General features: G+C 37.6%; 1 protein-coding gene across 4 annotated transcripts in view; it reads left to right on the forward strand.

The window, feature by feature from the left end:
• The window catches only part of lrrc7 (leucine rich repeat containing 7), an 89,597-nt gene that overhangs the window by 3,537 nt on the left and 70,007 nt on the right, over positions 1-16,053 (forward strand). For 2 of the 4 annotated variants that reach the window (XM_057338526.1, XM_057338525.1), the window contains exon 1: positions 1,197-1,565. The exons of 1 other annotated variant lie outside the window; for it this stretch is intronic. The gene's annotated coding sequence lies outside the window, so the exon portion shown is untranslated. Of the gene's footprint in view, positions 1-1,196; positions 1,566-3,899; positions 4,063-16,053 lie in introns of those variants that run through there. One more of the 4 variants, XM_057338528.1, reaches the window with a different exon arrangement.

The following is a 16,053-nucleotide window of genomic DNA, read 5'->3' on the forward strand; positions in this document are numbered from 1 at the left end:
GCTAAGCAACTGTAAAATAAAGCAGAATCCTCCTAAGTCAGATAACCTCCTAACAATTGCTGTACAGTACATACTCTACACATCAATGTTCAGAAGTGTATTTCTCTTATCTGATGCCTGTTGTTAAATAAAAAGTAATTGTCACTATAGTGTTCAGTAATTCAAGCTAAAGTATGAAGTATTCAAACTCTTCTATAAGACGGTTGTTTTTTACCCAGTTAATAAATCCCAACACAACCTGAAATGTTTTATTTGGTTCTGAGTCATGAAAATGGACATTTTGAAAATGAGGTCTGAGGTTCACAAACTGGCTGTGATGTGTAAGTGCTACAGTATGATTGTGCTATAGCGTTCTATTCTATTATAACGTGCGCTATGGATGAATCAAATCCATCCTAAAAAACTAAAAGCTGAATTTTTGTGTAAAATTCACACGAGCACATGTAAAACAATGCACCCAATAGCTCAATCTAATCTATATTATACAATAATATAATTCAATACAATATATAGCAGGCTACACAGAGAATCATCTCCACAATTCATATATTTGTGATGGAAAATAGAGTGCAAAATTACAGTTGCTTGCTGAAAGGGATTTTAAAGTGAATTTAACTCACTGATGGATTTTGTGCATGATTTATAGTTGCCATGGTAATGCAGAGTACAGTATAATGAATTTGACGGAGTGCTTTAGTGCAGTGTTTTTGTAGCACATTTCTTATTTTAACACACAAATGGGACAAGTGATTGTCTAACCAAGCAACCAACGACAAACACAATGAGAGCAAATTTATAAAAATGTCTTACTGTACAAAGAAGAAGAGATGAAATGCTATACAAACACATTTACAGGGCAGTGTCTTGGGAAAAGAAATCTGCATTGAGAAAGATTGTGAAAGTAGACTGTAGGCTGTATAAAACTGGGTTGAGGAAGTGTGGCGTCTTATTTTCTTAAGACTTAAATCGTGCATTAAATAGCTCACCCTCTTACAGTAGCCATTATTGCTTAAAATATGAAAATGGTTAAAGCGAATGTAATACGTGTTTCCTCATAAAACTGCATCGTCTCCTCTTAATCCTTGTTGCAAAGGTGCGCAGGTCTCGGAATTAAAACCTCAACAGATGTGCTGGACACAAACTCACGTGGCCCATAAACACATGCGCGAGCAGGAGGTGCTATTCCATGAATAATGTGGTGGAGAGCATAATTTATGATTTAACACATAATGCAACTTCATAGCCAATCCTCGCACTCGGGAGTGAAGCGTAGGCTTCTGTACCGGTGAACTTGTTTGATTGACGTTGTGGGAGTCCGTCCAAGACCAGCGTATGCACGCGCGCAGCGATTTTACCGAACCGCACCGATGATGCAGAGGGGATGGAGACGGTCTACGATGAGGCACGGTGGTTAATAACAGAGTTCTTGGTCGTTTTTTGATTTAAACGCCATCCTGTTTTTTCCCACTGGATTTTGGAAGAGAGGGAGGCGAAATGCGTTTTTGGAACGCGTCCTTTTCCGAACCTGTTCAGTCGGTTTCAAAATGAGCAAACTGACCCATACGGTACGTACGTATTAAGTGCATGTTTTACACGTTTCCTTTTGCTCTTCGGTGAACGGGTGTCACAGTGCCAGCAGTTCGTAGCCAACATCTGCACTGAGTCGCAGCTGGATGATACACGCCTACTCAAAGTCAGCAGCGGTGCTTTGCGCATGTTGCGGGTATCATCGTCCTAAATGTTCAAATCCACCTGTGATTGAGTATCGATCCTTATGTCCCCAAAGAGTGCAGAAGGGTGCATAAGAGTCTCGTGCTAAGTAATAAACATGGCTGTGCGCAAATTCACCTGTAATTTCTAACATTAAAGTCAAGATGGATTTGCTTGTTGGCTTGGTTTAGTTGGAATTGTTGCTTAAAAGGCTCGAGTTTATTTGTACCTTTAAATGCCTGGCCCACAAAAATAACTATGGTTTAACTGTATGTTTTTTGGTTTTATTTGTAATATAACCATTCACCAAATGAACTGTGGTCTCATCCATAGTTTAGCCATGGTATAATGAAAAAATTGGAATACAAACGGTCTGCCAAAACATGGTATTACATGTTTACTGTAATAAAACCATTGTAAATTTTCTTAAGGCGACGCTTACATAATATTTATTACTCCCCCCAAAAAACTGTTGTTGAAGTGTGATCAACGTATCACTGACACAATAAAATAAGACATCTTTTGGACTAGAATTATAGTATAACTATTAATAATTGTTTTTAAATCATGGAATAATATTTCATGTATTTGACATTGTCTTGATTTTTAATGTGCAAGCATGACGGAGGCCTCAATGAGACCAATTTTAGTCTGTTTTTGGGGTGGGTGCATGATATGCATTTCATGCTGGTTTTATGTCATCATATCACCACAACCTATACGTCTTCGATCATTTTGGAAATGCCCATGTTTGATTGATATTGTTAAATATCTGAGTAGGCAGAGTGAGCCCACCTACTTTTAAAAATAGCAATAAACCACAGATCATAACTTCAAATCTTGATAGAAACATATGGCGAATCAAAACCATGTTAACTGTACTTGTCACTTGACCGTGCTTTGATTTGGCAATATAATCTACTTGATGGGTTATACATGCGGTTTCAAAAACTCAAAGCTGATGCTTTTAAGAGCCTCTCGGTTCCGTCACACAAGGTCACCAAACCCTTGGAATGGTTTCCTCCACAAATCCATCTGGAACCATATCGACTGGGCAACTGGCCAAAAAGAGTCAGCTGTATTATCTGGGCCTTTCGTGTTAGAAAGAGAAGAAAGACAAATAATAAATTATGGAAATGTGTCTTTGCCCACACTGTTTCGGGAAACACGAAAACCTCTTTTGAATGTTTATTAAAGCTGAAAGTCAGTTCAATCCAAAATTGCACTAATTATCAATTCCAATGCCCATGCAAGTCTATGTCAGGGGTTGCTTCAGCAAGTTTCGGTGAGTCCATTATGATGGTTTCATGTTAGAAATGAAGATTGATAATACATAAACAGACCTGGTTTGAATGAAGCAACAGAGGAAGTACTGAATTGAATCAGATTAAAGTAGGTCTTCTGTCAACTAGGTCACCCCGACCTACATACACTTGTCCCATGGAAAATACTCAGCTTTTTTAATCATAATGTAGCTATATGAATGTAGAGCTAAATGAAGGGGTTGTTCCTTTTACAATGTGAACATAGTAAAAATGTCTGTCTGTCTGTCTATCTATCTATCTATCTAATCTCTGTGGTGCTCTGTGTATAGTGGCGTGGAGAATGGAGCCAGCCAGAGCTGGCACTTTAATTCCATGGTGCTTTTTCCTCTTCATATCTGTCAGCGGGTCGCTGCATAATTAGCTGCAGATATCTACACAGGTTTCCATGGTGCAGCATCATCTTTGTGCGAAAGGCCTGCCTACACACAAACACTCAAATACACAGCAGAATGCTGGAGGTTTAGCACTTTGTTATAATTATCGCCTATTATTGCAGATCTGGAACACCCTTACTCACTGTGTGACTTCACAACTAGAAGCAAAGCAATGCATCTGCTCTCTTCTCATTGGACATAACAGTTCTTTGTTGAAGTGTTACTTTCCCATCTGTCGTGTTGTGCAAGTCATGGAAAGACCTAGACAGGTTTCAAATGCTTTAAAATCATCACTGTAGGTAAAAATGGAGGTGTTCTGCATCATTTGTAGTCTAGGTTTGTATGCGTAAGACTCATATCTGCTTAGGCCTACCTACTGTAAGTAGCATTATGTTACAGTTATGAACAAGCAACATAATTATTCTTTTGCTCGGATTCTGATTGTCTTTCTGTTTGTCCATTTCTGATTTTCTGTTTTGCAACATTTCAGCCTACAGACGAGGTTTCATTTCAATGCTGTGTGGGCGTCTGCAGTGTAAGAGCTTACTCTGCGGAGAGGGAGAGAGAAACAGAGAGAGGCAGTGAGTGGGGGCTTCCAGTTGTGCCGTACTGCAATGGCAGGCTGAGAGCGGCCCCTGCTGTGTGTTAGGAGGGTGAGTGATAGCCAATGGACATTTCTGAGGAGCCGAGTTAAAGTTATTCAGCATGCTTATCCACTCGATCAGTCAGTCACTTTCCTACCTGAAGCAGGGACATTAGCTGTGTAGCTTTACTGTAACGGGACTAGTGTCGTGGACTTTTAAAAGGAGAGATGAAGTCCAGTGTCGGCGTCAGTTTTTTGTCTAATTTATCCCCGTTCTGTGAAATGTCAATTTCAGAAGTAAACACGCACACCAGTTTTTAAACATTTGGGAATCTCAACAAGTTTTAACCAATATTCTAAAATGTATATTTAAATGAATTTATTACTTACACAAGACGATGTCGTCACGTTTTTGCTTCTTTACTGAAGGAGATAACATATTTATGAAACGCGCACTGTAGAGCAGTTTGTCCGTTTAGGGCTATAGAAACAACATGGCGAATTCCATGTAAGGGGACCAGCGGTGCATGTAGATAGAAATATCTAAATATCTCATTCTAAGGGAATTAAAAACATACGCTTCATTATGTAAGGTCTTTAAACACCTCTGAAGACATATTTATGTACTGTATATTATATTGCATTTCTGTGAATAGATTCTCCAAAAAATTACACACTGGACCTTTACGTGTCATAAATAATATTTTAAACATTTTTTAAATGACTTTAAATTAATAAGTACAATGATATAGTAGCAAGCTATTGATGTTTTCTTATTGTTTTACATTGCCTGTTTTTTGTCTCTGTACAGTCATTTTTTCGAGCCAGTATCAAATCAATGGTGAATACCTTGGGTCTCACGAAGGTCGCAGGCATTGAAGTGTGACTTTAATTTAAATAAGCTGAGTGGTCACCAACAAACGCCTCACAGATTTCAAGAAATGATTCAAGTAATTTCAAGTTCCTTTTGATTCTGATGTGACCGAAAATGTTGTTGTGCAAGTAACCCTAAAACTTTACCCATTGGTTATGCGGTTATTTTTGAGTTACACACTATTTGATATCATATTTTATAACATTTATTTTCTGGTACTTTCAATTATTTTTAAACTTTTTGATTTTTGGCTTGCATTATGTTCTTAAACTAGTATTTTCTATTAGTTACCCCAAAAATGAAAATTCTGACGTAATTTGCTCACCCTCATGTCATTCCAAACCTTTATGACTTTCTATCTTCTGAGAAACACAAAATAAGTTATTTTGAAGAATGCTGTTAACCAAGCAACACTGGACCCTTTTGACTTCCATTTTATGGACACAACTGAGACATTTCTCAAAATATATTATTTTGTGTTCCACAGAAGAAAGAGTCATATACAGGTTTTGAATGACATGAGGGTGAATAAATGACGGCACAATGTTAATTTCTGGTCAATGTATCCCTTTAACACTGTAGTTGCTCTTAGAAAATCTTGCAGTCACTTTGTAGTGTTTTGCAGCTGTTTTAGGGGAAATTCTGAATGCTTTGCCATTAGGCCGTGATTTCACACTGTACATGCAACATGATTTAAGAGAATTTTCATCTGACAGACACATTTATAGTTGTGGATTTGCATCAAGCGTGAGTAGACTACACCAAGGCAAAGCAACCTACCATCTTCTAATTCACAGCTTCTTATTAAAACACTGTAGCCAGGCTGGCCGTGGGAGGAGAGAAGAGGTATGAAGAGGGGGAATGTGACTGGAATACACGGTGATCACCCCACATTAAACTGTATATCTCGCTATTGCTTTGTCTTACCATTTGGATAAAAATGTCTTCTTACACGCAATCAAATCCAAATACACTGCCTGTCCAAAAAAAAGTCACACACTCGAATATTTTGTTGGACCGCCTTTAGCTTTGATTACGGCACGCATTCGCCGTGGCATCGTTTCGATCATTTATTCCCGTCCCGAGTTGCATTCATTTTTTGCCAAGATCTTATATTGATGATGGAAATAGCAGACCGCTGCGCAAAGTCTTCTCCAGCACATCCCAAAGATTCTCAATGGGGTTAACCGTTAAGGTCTGGACTCTGTAGTGGCAAACCCATGTGCGAAAATGATGTCTCATGCTCCCCGAACCACTCTTTCACAATTTGAGCCCGATGAATCCTGGCATTGTCATCTTGGAATATGCCCGTGCCATCAGGGAAGAAAAAATCCATTGATGGAATAACCTGGTCATTCAGTATATTCAGGTTGTCAGCTGACCTCATTCTTTGGGCACATAACGTTGCTGAACCTAGACCTGACAAACTGCAGCAACCCCAGATCATAGCACTGCCCAGGTGGTGACTTTTTTTGGGACGGGCAGTGTATCTTTCTTTGTGTTAAACAGAACAAAGAAAGAATCAGGTTTGGAACAACTTGAGGATGAGTAATTCATGACAGAATTTTCATTTTTGGGTGAACTGTCCCTTTAACATAAATAAACCATTGTAACTATTGGATTAGAAACAGTCCTGTTTTACCCAAATGAACCCTATACTTAATTCTTTCTTGTTTCAACTGCCAGAATGTATTTTTTGTGACCATGATGAAGTTATTTTTTCATGGCCCTAGAAGGCAGATACATCCCGTGTTTGCTTGGCCCTGAAAAAATGGGAGCATGTTCCCTGTAACTTTAGCCCTCTGGTCAGATGGTGTCACAAGCTGACACTGTCCAGCCCGTCCTCAGCAGTATATGTAATTATTTTCAGTGTACTTTTCACCTTAACACCTTATCTTTACACTTTTGCTGGCAGTCATGGAGATCTTTTTTCATTCGGTTGAAATTTCAATTCTTTACTCCATGTGTTCAGAGAGATACATTTGTGTGTTTATTTCTCATCCAATTATGTGTATCCCCAACTACAAAATGTTTGATCAGCCAGTACCATCTGGTAATATTAATATTCACAAAGCTTAATGTCGGCTGGATTACAGATGATAATGAGATCAGCTAAATGATGAGGACTGGGAATTTGCACAGAGGACTGAGGCCTATGAATGAATACAACAGTATGGTGCCTTTGGGTGAACATGAAGCATGTTTGTGTACTTTATGTCCTTGTGTCAGCAGACTTGTTTTGTGTTTTATAAAATTTTTATTGAAACATCAACTTTGTCTAAGAAGAAATCGCTTTGTAGAAATCATTTTGAAACTATACAGATATTTTACTGTGGATAGCACATCTTGAAATCTTTAATTGCAGAGCTTGGTGTCTTGGCACAGTTTGAGGCGTTGAGATCTCTTTTGAAACTCATATTTATTTAGATTATTAGTGTATTTTAGAAGAAAATCTGAGAAGCAGAAGTCTCAGTTTGTTTTTGCAATCCGATTGCTTTCTAGGAAAAATCATTGAGATATTAATGAAAAGCTCTGTTTTGTGCTGGGTTCAGAGTAGTGTAGATCAGCTAAATGATGTGTATCATATATCATAAATGCTGACTTTTGCCTTTGATTTATTAAAATGTACTAATTTACTTTAATCTTCATAACTGTCAGAACTGTTACTGACATTATTGTTTTATAGTTCAAATTACATTTAGCAGACATTTGTATTAGTAATTCATAGTGTGTTATTAGTGCACGTGCTTCTAAGATGTCAAACCCATTCACCTAGAATTGCTAGTGCCTGCCTTTACAAACACTACTAAGAACCAGAAAATTGAGATTCAATTTAAAAATTATGTTTGCTTTTCTTAATTGTGTTATAAGGCAAATAAAAAAATCCTGCTGCATCTAAAATGTTTAATAATGATCTGAACGTCATCTTTTTTGCAGGCAAATAAGAATGCAAAAATAGAACAAAACAGAGCTTTCTGGACCATTATACAAATAATGTCATGCTATCTATTAAACAGATAATCTAACAAATCACTGAATCACATGATAGAAACGTGTCATGTTATTTAGCAAGGAATAAATATTCAGTTTCTCAGTTCTTTGAAATCATGTAACGGTCATCAGTACTTTGATACAGAAAGTCACTATGCTACCCTATCCAAAAATGTGGTAATGCATTTTAAGTGAAATAAATGAAAGACACGAAAAAATGAAAGGAAATTTGATTTTGTGATTCATATCTGCTTTCATATTTATGATATTGATAATCATGATAAATCCCTATACTTTTAATAGGAGACAGAGGCTGACCTGAATTAATTGTACAAATGAATCAAGTATGCCATGTTGATTAATGAAGATCTGCTCCACCTCCATCCATTTATGAATCTTGTGGGCTTTTTAATGCCCTTGCCCACCCTTGCATTTACTATGTGAATTATTGGCTCATTTAAACTAAAGCGATACTTCACCCGAAAATGAAAATTCTGTCATCATTTACTCACCTTCGAGTTGTTCCAAATCTGTATACATTTCTTTGTTCTGATGAACACAGAGAAAGATATTTGGAAGAAAGCTTATAACCAGACAGATTTTGTCCCCCATTCACATTCACATAGTAGGAAAAAGTAATGAATCATTTTATTTGTTCTGTAGAACACAAAAGAAGACATTTTGATGAATGTAGGACAGCAAACAGTTCTGGGCCACTTTTGACTACCATTGTATTTTTTCCTACTATGGGAGTCAATGGGGGGCAAAATCTGTCTGGTTATAAGCATTCTTTCAAATATCTTTCTCTGTGTTCATCCGAACAAAGAAATTTATACAGATTTGGAACAACTCGAAGGTGAATAAATGATGACAGAATTTTCGGTTTTGGGTGAAGTATCCCTTTAATGCTTCAATTTAGTAGCATTGGTTTGTTATATTCCTACCAACAGGGATAGGCCTATTGCATTGCAGTCATATCTGTCTGTTTCTGTGCAGCAGATGGCGCCATGGCTACATTTTGAAGTGTTTCCATCAGATATGTGATGTTGCTTTAACATTTTATATAATCTAAATTAGACTGAAAAAAATTATTCACTGTAACACAATTATCTATCCTGTAGATGATTAGAATCACAGATGCACAGTCTTGATGGAAGGTTTTAGAAATATTGACATATATTATGTTCATACAGTACATATTATTTCCATGTATTTTGTTTAAAATGGGTTTTGTGTGTCAGTGATGATTTCATTATCTTTCAGCATATACTGTAGAAATAGAAAATGGCTGATGGTGTAAAGCTCAAAATCTACACGCTTGAAGCAGTGCTTGTACCGCAGTGATGGTTATGTGTACTCCAGGGATTTCTAAAAGGGCTCCGGGGAGTACTTTTGATTTTGATTGCCTTTTTTAAAGCTACAACATCATAAGAAATGATGACTTAAAATAAAAATTCAGTGCTGTCAGTTGATTAAAACAACCAATGTTAGCTCCTTGCATTCATTTAATTGAATTGAAGGAACAAAGAACAAAAAAGCTCAGGTCCTTCTTTAACAGAAGGAAAACATACTCTTTTTTGTTTGTTTTTTCATCCACAGTATGTTTTTTTAGCCTTAAGTGTGAATCACAATGCCCTTTGCGATAATATTAATAACACTAAACAATATCCAGTATAACATCAGGAACTTGCTTCCCTCCATAATTTGATTTTGGTGTTGATAAAGGGGTCCTTACTCTAATGGGTTTGCGCAAGAACGCAAGAGTGGGTTTGTATAAATTGATATTGACAGTGGCTGTGAAATATAGCCAATATTACACGATTTAACCACAAGATTATGCTTGCTTAAGTGCCTTGTTACCATTTCCATGACACATGCGCTGTAGTCAACAGTAAATGATAAAATGACAGAACTTAATTCATATCCTCTGTCTTGCACTTTCTCCTCCATAGCCTGCAGTTTCCATGGCAACACTGTGTAGCATGAGCGCTAGTCAGCCCACTCAGGCAGGCTTCTCTGTGTGAAGTCACAAATAAAACATTCTCTCTGTTCATTTCACCAACCCCACTGCAGTACAAACTCAGGCACTTCCTCCTGCAGCACCATTGATTCACACAAGAATCGTACGAGTCCGCTTATTTTGTCCATATTTGTGGAATAACGGCACAGCGAAAGTTTTAAGGCAGACTGTGTGATAGGGTCAATCCCGGTTGGCCTTATCTCTCTAGAATTGAGCCATTAAAGAGATATGTGAGATTTAATGGAGTGCAAATGGACTTAAGATCTTATGTCTTCTATCATTGACTACCATAGGAAAAATGGTAAATTTCTTTGTTCTGTTGAACACAAAAGACGATATTTTGAAGAATGTAGGAAAGCAAACAGTTCTGGGGCACTTGACTACCATTGTAATCTTTCCTACTATGGTAGTCAATGGTGGCCAAGAACTGTTTGGTTACAAGCATTCTTCCAAATATCTTTCTCTGTGTTCATCAGAACAAAGACATTTATACAGATTTGCAACAACTCGCGAGAGAATAAATGGGAATATCGGAAGACTTCTTTTAACGTAGATAAAGTAACAACAACAGTATTGCATTTTCGTGCTCAATGTGTTTGCTGGGTCTGAATGAATACCTAGGACCTGAGTCATATCCCAACAGGGTGGATGTGATTTCTAGTTACAGCGCTTCGTTCCGGCTGATGTTCATTTTGTCCTCTGCGCCTGCACCTAAGGGAGGAACACAGATAAAAATGTATTTGTTATAAATGACAATAAGACAAACACTGGGTCAGCAAAAAACAACTGCTTTCTGTTTTGTCATCACCTGGTTTCATTGCTGGACAGTGAACCAGCTTGAATGTTTAAACAGGTCTTTCCTTAATTCAGAGTACAATTTTTCACCACATGCTGACAAAATGCCGGGGCACCAGAAATAACAAAGTAGGCCAGTGCAAGGCATTCTGGGATTCCTAGACACCCTTTGGGTAGCACCGAGAGACTTTTGTCTAATATTACTCTCCTGCATGGCTGCCTGTTTAGTTTCTCAAGGAGTCCTGTGACATTAGAACATTCACAACATTTTAGTTTATTTATGTTTAGTTGCTTGTCCAAATCTGGAATACACATCATCTTCCCTATAAACGTTTTCCATAGTTTTTATACACACTGTACGTATATCCTCTGAAGTGGTTCTCAAACATTTCAGATCAAGTACCACCTTTAATCAAATGAGTTGTTCCAAGTGCCATATAATGACCGCCATAGAAAAACACATAAATAAACACTTAAATTATTAGTAGAGCTGTGAATCTTTCTCTTTACACCTCGTCCTCCAAATCTAAGATAATACAAACACTTTATTTACCAGCTGTTTTCAAACGAAAGAACATGTCTTTTCCATGTTTTCAAGTTAGTCAGCAGTAATAGTTGACACAAAACACTTTTCTGTAAACTCTCATGGACTCTTATGGGGGATTTATTAACTTTGTGAGGACTTGCAGAAAGCCTACAAACTTATATTAAAGACAAACAATGTGGAAAGAATATTCAACACCGAAGATAAATAAATACACGTATACTTTAACATCAAGAGAACAGCTGTATATAACAAACAGAGACTTACACTTTACTGCAGCGGCTCTTGTCAAAGCGACGCGTCAAAAATACATGGCAACACGCGCTTCATTGATTTAACCTTGAGTAGATGCAGTCTCGTGTTGAATTACCACTTTTCAGCAATAACACCAGCTTTAAACAGCGGTTCAAGTGCAGAAATACGTAAGAACCTTGATTTGCACGCAGCTCGTCGGAAGAGAGAGAGTGAGGGACTCACAAGCTCCTGTCTGCTCCCGCTCTGTGTTTGAGCTGCCCGTCACGCGCCTGAGTTACATCGATAAATGTTAAATAAACAACAATAATTCATACAATTATTTAAAAATTGCACATAGGCTGAGATGTATTCCGTATTTATCACTCGTGTAGGCGTATTAAACATTTAAAATTGTATTTAAAACACGAAATGTATTTTGTTGGGCCTTTCCCCAGATTCAGTTGTATCATCTACAGCACGCTGCGTCATTGCCGTCACCACTTTGTTAGCTAGGCGTGCTATTCTCTTGAAATGGAAACATGTCTCTCCCCCATCCCATGAAGATTGGATACGAGAAGTGTTGCAATGCGTCCACCTTGAGGAAATTAGATACTCCTCCAAAGGATCGCTGAGATCCTTTTATCAAACATGGAGGCCTATACTGGCAGTCATTGAAAATCGTACTGTGACATCTGGACCTCCTGATTAAATTTGTATGAAAGGGCTATTTATTTAACCTTTTTTTTTCATTTGTTATTTTAATTTATACATGTGTATGTTTATTTATTTACTTTTATTGTTATTATTTATTATTTAAAGTACATATTTCTTTTCATTCTGATGGTGGCCTTTTGGGGAGGGGGGTGGGTTTTCGGTGTTGTGTTAACTTGTGCTCCTTGTTTTGTCTTGCTAGACATCTTGCTTTTCTAAAAATTGATGCAACACTTGTATATCTGTCAAAATCAATAAAAAAAGTAATAAAACACCAAATGTAAACGAATATAGAGTTTTTAATTTTCTGTCGTGTCACCTCACGTACCACCGGGGTCTCTTCAAGTACCACTAGTGGTACGTCTACCACAGCTTGAGAACCACTGCGCTACTGCATATGTGACTGAAACAGACAAAATTGCTGTTCCATTTAAATCTAAAACTCTCAAAACCCCAAAATGCTACAGGCAGGTGCAGGGCCTCTGTTCAAGGCCATATGGGCTTTGTTCGTGTCTGGGGGTGGTCTTGTTGAAGTGATACAGTGATTTCCTCTTCTCACATGGCAACCTCACTTATTCTCATCTCTCAGCCTCAGGCTGTCAACATTAACGGCAAGAATGATTGCGCGTGCACTTCTGCGCTTCATAATAGACATTTATGATGTGATTTTGCATTTCTACAACCTCAACATGGTGTAACAATGTCGACAATACGTCCCAGAAACGAAAAGACCTTAGGGACGATTGCTCCATTTTCCCTTCCTTCTGTTTATTTATTTATCTATCTGTTTTATTTGTGCCATGCCTGACCTGAGGACAGCTCAGCCATCCTCAGTCGAGTACAAGGTGGCGAACAATGACTTTGAATTGCATTGAAAGGATTTCCGCAACTATGCTTTCACTGTCTTCAATTTGTGTCAGAAATACAATGGCATTATTGAACCTTGCTGCACAAAAGACCCACCGGGAAGTCATTAGCCTGTTTCAAAAACAGCACTGAAAATGCTTGTGACAGGGACATTTCTTTAGAAAGACATTGTGCATAGTGTTCTTCCTCTTTTCTCTTTATTTACTTATAATGGCAAAGACAGTTGCGTCTGTTTGGTTTGACAGGGCACCAATGGCTGTCCTGTGAAATAAATGTGAAAACATTACTTAAAGTGCTAGTTCACCCAAAAGTACAAATTCTGTCATCATTTACTCAACCTCTTGTCATTTCAAACCTGTATGACTTTCTTTCTTCTGCATAACACAAAAGAAGATATTTTGAAGAATGTTGTTAACTGGTCCCCATTCACTCGCATTGGTTTTGTGTCCATACAATAGAAGTGAATGGGGGCCAGTGCTGTTTGGCTACCAACTTTCTTCAAAATATCTTCTCTTGTATTCTGCGGAAGAAATAAAGTCATAAAGGTTTGAAATGACAATGGAGTCAATTCATTTTTGGGTGAACTATCACTTTAAAGGTGTAGTTCACACAAAAATGAAAATACTATTATTATATGCTCACCTTCATGTCATTCCAAACGTGTGTGACTTTCGTTCTTCTGCAGAACACAAAAGAAGATATTTTTAAGACGTTACAGCATGAACAACATGGGGTCCCCATTGACTTCCATTGTATGGACACAAAACCACTGAGACATATCTCAAATATCTTATTTTGTGTGCAACAGTTTTTATTTAGGGGTTAAATAATAAATAATAAACCAACATTTGAGTACAAAGAATCAGTGCTAAGAATCTCCTAAACAGAAATGGCGGCAGAGAGGCAAACGTTAAGAATTCCATTTTGTTGAATGCAAAAGAGCAATTTCAACACTTTCAAAATAACTTATGTGTTCTGCGGAAAATGTGATGTACTTTTTCTTCATTAGTGGTTACTGTCGTAGCATTTTACACAACGTTTTTACAAAAAACACGTCTAACTTATTTACCAAAGATCACTTCTGCGTTTCCGTGAGGTTTGCAGTGGCAGAATCATCTCTTCATGATCAAACAGAGGTTGAATTCCACTTGTTATTCTGCCTCAGTTGGAGGACCCCTGTCAAGCTATAGATCATCATTTGGAGTACGGAGGCTCAGCCACGTCTCCTCAGCCTCACTGGGACAATGACCTTAAACATTTCGATTCCTTTAAACCGAGCAATTGGCATGTTTAAACGCTGCTCTTTGCCATACTGTGCGAATTGCAATACTCTTCCCCACCATTGATCGCTGGCTGTGGGCTCCCCTCAGGAGATGTGATTTAATTACACTCCACCCTCTCTCTTGCTTAAGCCTATTCCATCAGAATGCTTCTGTGTGTCGTGGGAATCCGTAAGCATGAGGTCACTGCCTTCATTTTCTGCTGAGCGTGTCGGGACCTCAGGTAGTTGACATTTGGTCAAACAGCACCAAGATTATTTGTGATTTTGCATTTATGATCACATCACTGTATTTCTTTTCGACTGTACTACTTGCTTCTAAATATAATGTAGGCTACTACAGTACATTTTGTTATCAAACATGAATAGTACACGCTTTTGTGGTTTGTTTGTGTTTTTGAGGGCACTTTTATAAATAGTTGCACCACTATGACAGGGTGTTGCTGGCATCATTCACGTAATCCCCTTTATCTTTGTTGGCAATGATTCAATGCAACTCCATCGAATGCTTATGAGTCATGTACTCTCGTTTTGAAGGTATGTTTAGATGCATTGAGTGGTTTATATTAAGAATCCCTCAAGCAACCTGTTTTTTTGGTTTAGCTGGGACCCAAGGCACATGACTATGAATGGCTTTTTGGAATTTCGAAATTTGGACTGGTATTAACAATGAGACGTTCTTCAAAAAGAACATGAAGCTTTAACTCGGTTTGTTCTCTGGCACCCAGTGAGTCTATGTATATCTGTTTATCACGACACCCCCTCTGTTTTCTACTTCAAGATAATATGGACAGTGGTTTGATCGGCTGTAAACGATAGAGGCTTTGTGATGTTTATATGAGCACGTGCCATGCATTTGAAGACACTTTTATTCAAAGCCACTAACATTTAAGATTTTTTTAATTTGTAACACCATAGTAACATTAACAATATCAATAACAAGTAACTGAATAACATCGCTGTCCTTCCAAAACTTAGATGTCCGACCGTTTCCTGATCTAATTTACATCATCTTGTTTCTCTCAGAGCATTTTTGCCCTGTAGACATAAATCTGTTTACTTTAATAGTGAGTACGTGTAATAGTACATGTACAGTAAAAGTACTCATGCTTCTCTTAAAACACTGTAGCTGTTTGCCACCAAAAGTATGTTTGCACTAGTATGAAACCGCATGGAAAGAACACTGTGATTATCCTAACATCAGAAATAAATGGAAGGGATAGATCCTGACCCATATTTTCTCAAATCTGATTTCTTTTTCAAGTCGACATGAAATCAAAACCGACTATGCGTTTGCACAGCACCTCAGGCTCAGTAAAATTGCACATGCTGTTTCGTGTTGTTGACTTAAATTTTTTAATTGGTGTATTTTGAGCAAACATATTCTAATCCTAAAGTTTCTTTCCAGCCCCCAATGTTACAACTTATGAGTTTTGCAGTGCAAGAATTTTCAAAATATTGCTTATGTGTCATGTTGTATGTGTTACTTAGAAGTGTTTGCTACTTGCTGTGTTTGTTAATCTGCAATGTTGCTATGACTCTTATTTTGAGGAAAAAGCAAAAAAGCTAATTAGACAACCAAAGCAACCTTTACTGTATCCAATTTTTTGCATATTATCATTTATATTTCCTTGTATTAAGGTCCAGTGTGTAATTTTTTGGAGGATCTATTGACAGAAATGCAAGATAATATACATAACTATGTCTTCAAAGGTGTATAAAGACCCTACATCATGAAGCCTTAGA

This window comes from Triplophysa rosa, linkage group LG7 (assembly GCF_024868665.1).
Source record: "Triplophysa rosa linkage group LG7, Trosa_1v2, whole genome shotgun sequence".
Lineage (NCBI taxonomy): Eukaryota > Metazoa > Chordata > Actinopteri > Cypriniformes > Nemacheilidae > Triplophysa > Triplophysa rosa.